Raw genomic sequence first — 9554 nt, 5'->3', positions numbered from 1 at the left:
AGTACGTGCTATATAGATGGCCTCCCATCCTCGGAAGGGTGTTCATCTAGGCACTAAACTGGTTCGGGAGCTGATCCCGCTCCCCTGATGAGCCCATGGGAGGGTGAAAACCAGTGAGAACGGAGACGACAAGGCTTACCTCAAGGACTTTGGCCCAACTTGAAGTGCCGCACGGGAGTTGCCTCTGCGTGAAAACTCTGACCCCGTGACAAGCTGCATTGGAAAGGGAAACGTTCCTGGAATGAAACAGCTTGGAAGAACCCCAATTGTCGAGCCCACAAGCACGAGGCATACATGACTGTGAGCTAGGACTGACACTTTTAATTCCTATTTATACTCATCCAATTGGTTTCACGTATCAACAAGGTGATGCAATTTCTCCACTCCAATGAACATACATCAAATTTCATAAAAATCATATTTAACAGTACAAGCATCAGGGCCGTTCCTGGGCATCGGCAGGAGGGGCGCCTGCCCAGGGCCCAATGGATGGAAGGGCCCCAAAAATAATATTTTTTCTAAAAAAATAAAAAAATGTTAAACTTAGATCTTAAAAGATGTGACTGTTGTAGAAATACTATTAGACCTAAACAATTAGCAGTGCATATTTAAGCATACGGAAGGACAGGGCCCAAAAATAAATTTTTTTTATAAAAAAATATAGAAATTAAAATCTCAAAAGATGCAATGATAATAAATATAATTAACAAACCTAAACAGTTACAACATACAAATTTATGATTAATTTTTCGCATGCACATGATGGTTATTAAGAAATGAAAATGTTGCAAATCTTTGGCCAAAATTATTGATGTTAGCATTTGAAATTTTTTAATTTGTCAAAGCACCATATTCTTATCCAAATATTTCAATTGTGTTTCGAATCCTCCTAACTATGTCAATGACTGTTGTATCTACTGAAAGAATATTTTCAGAATTAAAATTATTGAAAATTTATTTAAGATCATCAACGTCTTAAGAAAGATAAATTGTTGAGAGAATATTGATGCAACACTATTTATAATGATTTTGCATCTAGAATGTTCGTAGATAATATTTTGTATGAGCAACTGATATTTAATTCGAAATAAAATAACTTATTTAGTTGAAATTTGGTGTTTTTATTAGATTCATTGTTACATGTAATAAAAATGTGTTATTTTTAAGTAATTTTTGTTTTACATTATTGATTTTTTTACATTATTTTTTACTTGCACTTATTTATTAAGGCCATCCTTCGGTACTTCGCCCCTATGCCTCTAGAATCTCAGGATCGGTCCTGACAAGCATACTTCAAAATCATGAAAATTAACCCTTTTATTTCAAGTTTTTCATCTTTTGATTGCCTATTCTATAATATAAATACCAAATCCATACATCTAAACCCTAATTCATCATTCCTAGTGTATATTTAATTCCTTCCTAAAGTTTAATTTCATCTCTTTCATACATAGAAGCCATTAACCTTTCTTTCTCGAAACTTAAATTTAACAATGGTTTCTCAATTACTACATATTAAAGATTATCAACAGAGAAGAAATAACACTACAAGAAAAAACGCTATCACCGACGACGATAATCCGTCGGTGATGGACTAATTTGCGTCGGTAATCATTATCATCGACGGAATTCCGACAGATTCACTTGTCTCGGCGTTGACCTCGTAGGTAAGCTGCTGCGAGAAATTTTTACCGACACAAAAAATTCACCGACACAAATTGTAGTCGGCGTTATGTGTCGGTAATTCCGACTAATTTTCGTAGGTGACCTGCGTCGGATATTCCGACAACATCACCGACCCACATGTGTCGGTGATTTATTTTTTAAAATATTTATTTAAATAATTCAGTGACGGATCATGCGACGGAAATACATCGGGAATTGTAGATCATTTTCAATTAATTTTATATTTTCTTTTAGTCACTTTATTTGGATTGAAGGGAACTCAAATATATATATATATATATATATTAAAACACAAATCAAAAGATGCCAATTTCATGATGACATTAAATTTACAAGTTGAAGCATTGTAACAAAAGAAAATTATAGACCTAACAAAAAGATGTCAGCATCAAGATACATATATAGTACTGCTCAAGTGTATAAAAAACTGACCAGCTGCAGATTTGTCATTTTTATGGGTATGATTTGCCTTCTCTGTCTTCTTTCTTCTCTTCCTTTGCTTTTTCAAATCATTTGAAGTCTTTTTCTCTTCACGTTTCCTTTCTTATTAACAGTTGCAAGAAATAACCTTAATCTGATCAGATCAGAACAACATGTAATCAAACTTCTTTTGGCTTTCATGTTGTTCACCAGTAGCAAAAGACCTGGAAGATGTAAAACTGAAAACAAGACCAAATGAAAACATGTGTTTCTGCCACACATAGAATAAGGAGCCTAAAACTAACACTTGTTTCACTGTCCGAGTATTCTTTCTCTACCCACAACACAACACATAAGTCAATAAGAATGCCACAAGTATTCCTCCTTCCACCAAAATCTAGAGGGTTATAGAGATAATGGCTTCTAGCTCTGATAAGAAGGGCTTGCCTAGGTTTTGGGAATCATACTTGTGAGTAGTCGAGACTCAATTCTTGGAATATCGACCCTTTTTTACTGGAACCTCAAAGCTAGATCCTTCAACAATCACTCTTGAGTTTCTTATTCTCATGATCTTTCCTTTTTTTGATCTCATCAGTTGTGTTTCCCTATCTCAATCTCCTTTCCCAACTCAAAACAACTATCTATGCCTTTGTTGTATCATTCCCCTTTCTTCTTAGTCAGATACCAAACCTCTTTTGTTAATCTAGGATTTCTTTTTCAATCCACATTCTCTATGGGACAATAACAACAATAAAATTAACAAACGGGTCCTACCTAAATGATAGATCCAAGATTTTTCCTAAAGATGTCGATTGAGCAAGATAAAAATTGAGGTCCTAAATTGTATCTTAGGCCATTAAAAAGTAAGTTTAGATTAAATTTGATATGCAAACAAAAATAATAGTAATAAATGAAAGAAATAGGTATCAGCAGAGTAGTTTGACAAAGGACCTTATCCTTGATGTGCAATATTTTGTCCTTGTGGCCGTCCTCAGTCATTCTATTCATACACTAATTAATCTTTTTCAGCATCATAATTTAATTTAAAAAAATGAAAAAGTACAAAAATAAACCTCGTGGTTACACCCATTTAAAAGTCAAAAGAAAAAGAGTTAATTTGGTCCTTATATTTATTTATTTTTATGAATTGACCCCTTTATTATCTAATTATCATAAACAAACCCCAAAATAAAAAATAAAATTCAAATATACCATCTTCTCCATCTCTTTTTAATTTCTTATTTTTTTTCTTCTTTCTCTCTTCTCTCTCTCAATTTCTCTCTCTAAAATAAATAAATAATAAAATACTCCATTAATTAATTCTTACCAATTAATTAATTAATCATTAGTTTTCTGATATGATATCCAGACTCCCCAAATCTCAACTGCTTTGGCCATGCTTGACCAAAACCTTCTACTTCTCCTCCTGCATATTGCCAATATCTTTTCTTTTCTTCCATTGGCAGCTTCAACAATTCTTTCACTTCTTCCTTTATCTTATCCACTATCACTCCATGGTTCACCAACTGGAAGAAACCCCACTCTTTGCAAGCATGGTCAAGCTTCTCTATTTCAGAAGCCTCTGAAACTAATCTATGCAAATCAATAATTGGAATTTCATCATCATCATCATTTTGATCTTCAAGATAGTGTTGAATATATCTGTGTGTAATATCATCCTTGTTTTTGGCTAATTCTTGAACACAAGGTACAAGAAGAGAAGTTCCAAGATTCACTATCTTGTTTTCGATTTTCTTTTCTTTTGCTAACTGTAAAACTGCTACCCTATTTTTATAGTAGCCAGGATGGGTGCAACAAGAGAAGACAACCCCACCTTCTAGAAATTCTTACCAATTAATTAATTAATTTATTAGTTTTCTGATATGATATTCAGACTCAAAAAATGTCAAATAGTTTGTAATATTTTTCAATCAAACTAGTTCACATACACCTCCCCTTCTTCGAAACAGCAGCACCCTCCCTTTCTTCGAACAGCCGGAGAATGGGTGGAGAGAACGGCGGAGGAAGATATCATGGCAAACATCTTCTCGTCCACGAGTCCTCGTGATAGTTGCAGATTATCAACGGTATCCTCCAAGTTCAGAGATGTTCTTGAGTCCGACCCCGTTTGGAATAGATTCCTTCCATGAGTTCCAGTCTATTATTTCTCAACCGTCTTATTTTAGAGAGAGAAATTAAGAGAGAAGAGAGAGAAAGAAGAAAAAAAAAATAAGAAATTAAAGAGAGATGGAGAAGATGGTATATTTGAATTTTATTTTTTATTTTGGGTTTTGTTTGTGATAATTAGATAATAAGGGGGTCAATTTATAAAAATAGATAAATATAAGGACCAAATTAACTCTTTTCCCTTTGACTTTTAACACCGTTAGTCAATTTGTCAATTTGGTATGTGTTTGCTAACGGAATGAAGCACATGGTACCACTTTGCAAACTTTTAAACCACATGGGTGTTGTTCGAAAATGGGTGTAACCACAAGGTTTATTTTTGTACTTTTCCCTTAAAAAAATGTCAAGATGATATAATAATAATGGAGCTATTTGAAATAAAAAGAAAGAGAAAGAACCTGAATAAGAAGGTAGCTCTTGGCATTAACAACATTCTTGATAACTTTAAAAGTGACCATAGTATAAATGAAAATTGATAGCATCTTCTATCTTTGATATATTACCAACTTTAACCGATCCTGCATTTGTCGCTTCAAGTATTCCAACTGAACACAACAACGTTAATGTCTTAATAAGCTTAACCCAACAACAACCAGACATGGCTCAACAAACAAGAACCAAAAAGCAGTGTTAGTTGTGTTTTCAAGTAGTAGAGTTGGGTATATATAATAAGGTAGCTATGTATCTATCAATCAAAACCGATTGCCAACTCACCCTGTTTCATCAAAAGCAAATTAACAAAAAAAAAAAAAATTAAAAAAGAGTACAAATTCCTAATAGTAACTATTAACTAATTACTTTTTCAAAGTGAACCAGGTAACCCAGATTAATTTAATAAAACCAACGCAAAACTTCATATCTATAAGTTCCTGTTACTTTCTGATAACTACCCAAACACATAGGAGATAACAATAAAGAACAGAAAAAAAAGTTTGTCAAAATAACTTAATAAGATTCCAACATTCATCTGACCAACACCCAAAAAAGGGAAGTTCTGAACTTCCACGCCAACTATGTAGATCTTGTAATTTGTACTTTGATTAAGAGAGAAAAAGAAACATTACCTAGTCGTTATGAAGAATATATGAAGGCCACAACAGCTGGTCAGTGAGCCGGGAATATTGAACGACAGCTGGAGGGAACAGGAAAACTGCTTCAACTTCTTTACGAGATAGGAAATCAAGAAGCTTTGAAAAACTCCTCTACGGTGATAATAGTTTGTCCAAGTTGAATATCATTTGTGAACCCTTCCACTCCAATAAGGCTTGATTTCCCTACTAAGCCACTTATGGGGCCACTGAAAATGGAAACTGCAGTATTTAATGGAACATACAGAGAGTTTATGGAAGTCATTCTGCAGAACAATATACTTTGTGATTGTTCCTAAAACAACTGCAATCTTAGTTTCCTGCAAATAAGAATTAAAAAAAACAAAAAAATTACACAAAATTAAGCCATTGAAGCCTACAATAAGATCTGATCCAAAACATAACTCTACTAAGGGCCCTTTTCACCCACCAACCTTCACTTACCGACTTAGCGAGAGGACTTAACCAGAAGAGGTAAAAGTGAGAGGAGAAAGAAGCATATTGAAGATGTGTCTCAGTTCCTGCAATGGTTCGAGTTGGCGATCCAATACAAGAAAAGAAGGGCCAAAGACGATGAAAGGTGAGCAGATGAAGGTGGCTGGATATTGGATTAGGAATTGAGCTGGAGAGATAGAGAGGAAAGGGGCCGCGCCATACATGGAGAGAAGGGTAGGGTTCGTGAATGAGGGAGAGTTAAAAAGATGGCTTTTATACTCATATTTTAATTTTAATTTTTTCTTTATTAATGGTTTTTTTTTGTAAATTATATATATATATATATATTTATTTATTTATGGAGACTCAAAAAGGGTTTTTTATACTTTATAATTTTCTAGGAAATAATTTTATTTTAGTTTTAGTTTTTTTTATCAAGGGATAAGGTGTACAAAAAATAACTCTACGTTTACAAAAAAAAAAAAAGTAATTTTACCTTTAACGTTTAAAATGGTGTGATTTTACCTTTAAAGTTGGTAAATTGGGTCAACTTGAGACATTATTATAAAACACGGATATTTTATTTCTTATTCTATACCAATTGGATATATTTATAAATTCGGTGAAATATTTGACTTTTTTTGTCTAGCTCATACAAAAGACAGTATAAATTTTTTATAAAAAAATCACATCTAATCATATGTTTATGAAGTGTTAATAATGAGTGATGAAATGATGTATATGTGAAGTATAGATGAAAATGTTAATGATTGAAAAGTCAGTTTGATGAATTATTTCTTAAATTGACCCAATTTGTCAATATTAGGGGTAAAAGTGCTCTTGGCTGCCAACGTTAGGAGTAAAATTGCATCATTTTAGACTATAGGAGTAAAAAGATTTCTAGCTACAAATGTTAATGACATTTTTGCACATTATCCATTTTATTAAACATTTTGGAAATTATAAATTATAACTAATAAATAAATTATTTTATTCACCGACACATTTTTCGTCGGTGACTAAAATAAATGTGTCGGTGATACCACCGACATTATTCAACACCGACCAATTGTGTTGGTAATGCGAGCGGGAATTATCCCGCCACATATCACCGACACATTATTGGATTGTGTAGAAGAATGTGTTGGTAAATTCCGATGGAAATTTTGTGTCGGTATTCCCTCAGTATTTCCTACAGATATATTTGTCTCGGTCAATTCTGTCGGTGATACTGATTTTTCTTGTAGTGTAAGTTTACTCACCCATATCCTTAAGGGCTTGAAAGATTGAGACTTTTTGATCAATTTCTTCTCCGTTGAATCAAATGACTTAAAATAAGTTTCCCATATCCTTCGGGGCTTGAAAGATTGAGACTTTTTGATCAATTTCTTCTCCGTTGAATCAAATGACCGTTGCATGTAAAAAAAACGATATAGAGAAGTGGAAAGAGAGAAAAAAAACTGATACGTAAAAGAAAAAAGAGGGTTTTTTTTGTTTAGGGATTTTACATAGAGGTTCAATGATTGAATAAATCTAGGGATGTAAACGGGGTGGGGCAGGGAATACATTTCCCATCCCCGTCCCCAACTAGTCGATGATTCATCATCCCCATCCCCACGAGCTAAACGGGGACAAACTGATCCTCATCCCCGTCCCGCGGGGAATCCCTATTCCCTGTTTATAGATGTTCCAAAAATGTTATTCATATTCCCCATTTCCTATTCACCGCGAGGAATCACCGTTCATTTTAAAAAAATCAGTAAGGCAAAAACGTTTAAGAAACAGTGGCTAATAATACTAAATATTAACAATTATTCTCAAAAGTTTCAAATAAAAAAAAACAAATCACTTTAATTAAAATATACTTAAAATCATCCAAAAAATCAATTATCAAGGGGAATAATTGGGGATCCCCATTAGGGATTAACGGGGCGGGGACAGGGATCCCCACGGGGCGGGGATACCTTTCTCCATCACCGGGGGATAAAATTATCTAGATCCCCGTCCCATGGGGGTCCTTATCAGGGATTCTCCGTCTCCGTCGGGACGGATCGCCGATGGGGACGGGAAATCCCGCCCCATTTGTATCCCTAAATAAATCTTATTTTGTTCTAGATTTTTATTTAAAATTTGAAAGCAGAAAGATAAGAAACAGAAGGTACGAAAGTAGGAGAGTGGGTTGTCAAAAAAATTTGGAAATTCTAAGTCGTGCAATTTCTTTTTTTGAATTTTCATTACACATAAATTAATTAGAACGACAATTGTTGGTCCATAAAATAAATTTTATTTTTAAAGAATATTGTAATTTTTTATTACAAATGAAGTAGAAAAAAAACAAAAACCGTCCCTTTTCCACTGCAGGCTTCCAGCTCGGCGAGCTGGGGCTTCCACCCAACCGGCCCAAAGGAAGTTCTGAGGGCCAGCTTGGCATTCTTATATCGGTGAGCTGGCCTTCAGATCATAGAAAAGAAAGAGAAAAAATAAAAGGCAAAAAATGACCATCTTCCCAACAGCACTAACGTCACTTCAACTGGTCATTTGGGCCATCAAACGAATGAATTTTTTCACAAGGTTAAATGTTTCAGAAACTAGACATTCCGAGAAATTTGGGATGTGTTTGTGGACCTAATTCGGTCCATATAGAGAGAAAAATAAATGTCGGAATTTAGAGTACGTGTCAGTCGTACCAACGTCACTTCGATTGACTATTCGAGGTATCAAACAGACGAATTTTCTCACGAGGTCGAATGTTCTAGAAACTAGATGTCCGAAAGAATCTGTGATGTGCTTGTGAGCCTAATTCGGGTCAGTGTGCAAGGAGAAATAAGGCTTAAAAGTAAGGCTCATGCCTAGAATATATGAAAGTGTTAGTTGAATTGACTGTTATCCCTACTCTTGCTCTAACCAATTTAACTACCCACTTACCTAAAAAGTAAATAGACTAAAAGTAAGGGTTAATGGGAGGAAGTTAGGAGTTATTAAACCTACCATTTTCAACTATAAATAGAGCCCTCCCCTCTCTTGAGTCTGTTCCTTTAACCTTTTTTCCTTAGTATTTCGAGTTTCCCAGGTCAAAGCGAGCAATTCTTAGCTTTCTTTCTTGACTTAATAGGCATCCAACCCCCTAAACTTGTAACTTTTTTTCACATGGCCCCCTCAAATTAGGGAACAACCTCTCAACCCCCTCAACTCTCCAAAAACATCACATACAACCCCTTATACCACTATGTTCGGCCAAAATATTGACCCGTGTAGAAAATGTGTTTGACTGTTGACCACACCAATGCCACGTGTCATTTTTTTTATTAAATTTTTCCATATTCGTGTGAGGTACTGACGTTGTTTGTCGTCGCAACCTTATCGAGGTGCTGAGGTTGACGGTAGTGGTCGTCGAGGTGAAATGTATCCAAGTGATTGTTACAAAAATGACACGTGGCATTGGTGTGGTCAACAGTCAAGCGCGTTTTCTACACGGGTCAATATTTTGACCGAACATAGGGGTGAAAAGGGGATGTATGTGATGTTTTTGGAGAGTTGAGGGGGTTGAGAGGTTGTCCCCTAAGTTGAGGGGGCCATGTGGAAAAAAGTTACAAGTTTAGGGGGTTGGGTGTCTATTAAGCCTTATTTCTTTAGTTCGTCTATTCCAAGTTCGTTTTTTTTTAAGTTTTCATTATTCGAAGTTCATAATTTCCGCTTTTTTCTTCTTTTTACTGATTCTGTCCTGATTTCTTTGTGGCC

At 34.8% G+C, this 9554-nt stretch overlaps 1 long non-coding RNA gene across 1 annotated transcript; it reads right to left on the bottom strand.

The window, feature by feature from the left end:
- Positions 1 to 1997: 1997 nt before the first annotated feature.
- Positions 1998 to 6072, bottom strand: LOC136234159 (uncharacterized). Its single transcript, XR_010691091.1, has 3 exons — positions 5826 to 6072; positions 5358 to 5701; positions 1998 to 4838 (listed from the first exon to the last, which is right to left on the bottom strand). It is a non-coding gene; the product is annotated as an uncharacterized lncRNA (long non-coding RNA).
- Between the last annotated feature and the right edge of the window lie 3482 nt (positions 6073 to 9554).

This window comes from Euphorbia lathyris, chromosome 6 (assembly GCF_963576675.1).
Source record: "Euphorbia lathyris chromosome 6, ddEupLath1.1, whole genome shotgun sequence".
In the NCBI taxonomy this organism is placed as follows: domain Eukaryota; kingdom Viridiplantae; phylum Streptophyta; class Magnoliopsida; order Malpighiales; family Euphorbiaceae; genus Euphorbia; species Euphorbia lathyris.
Note: the sequence above shows the minus strand (reverse complement) of the source record. Positions and strands in the feature narration are given on the sequence as shown.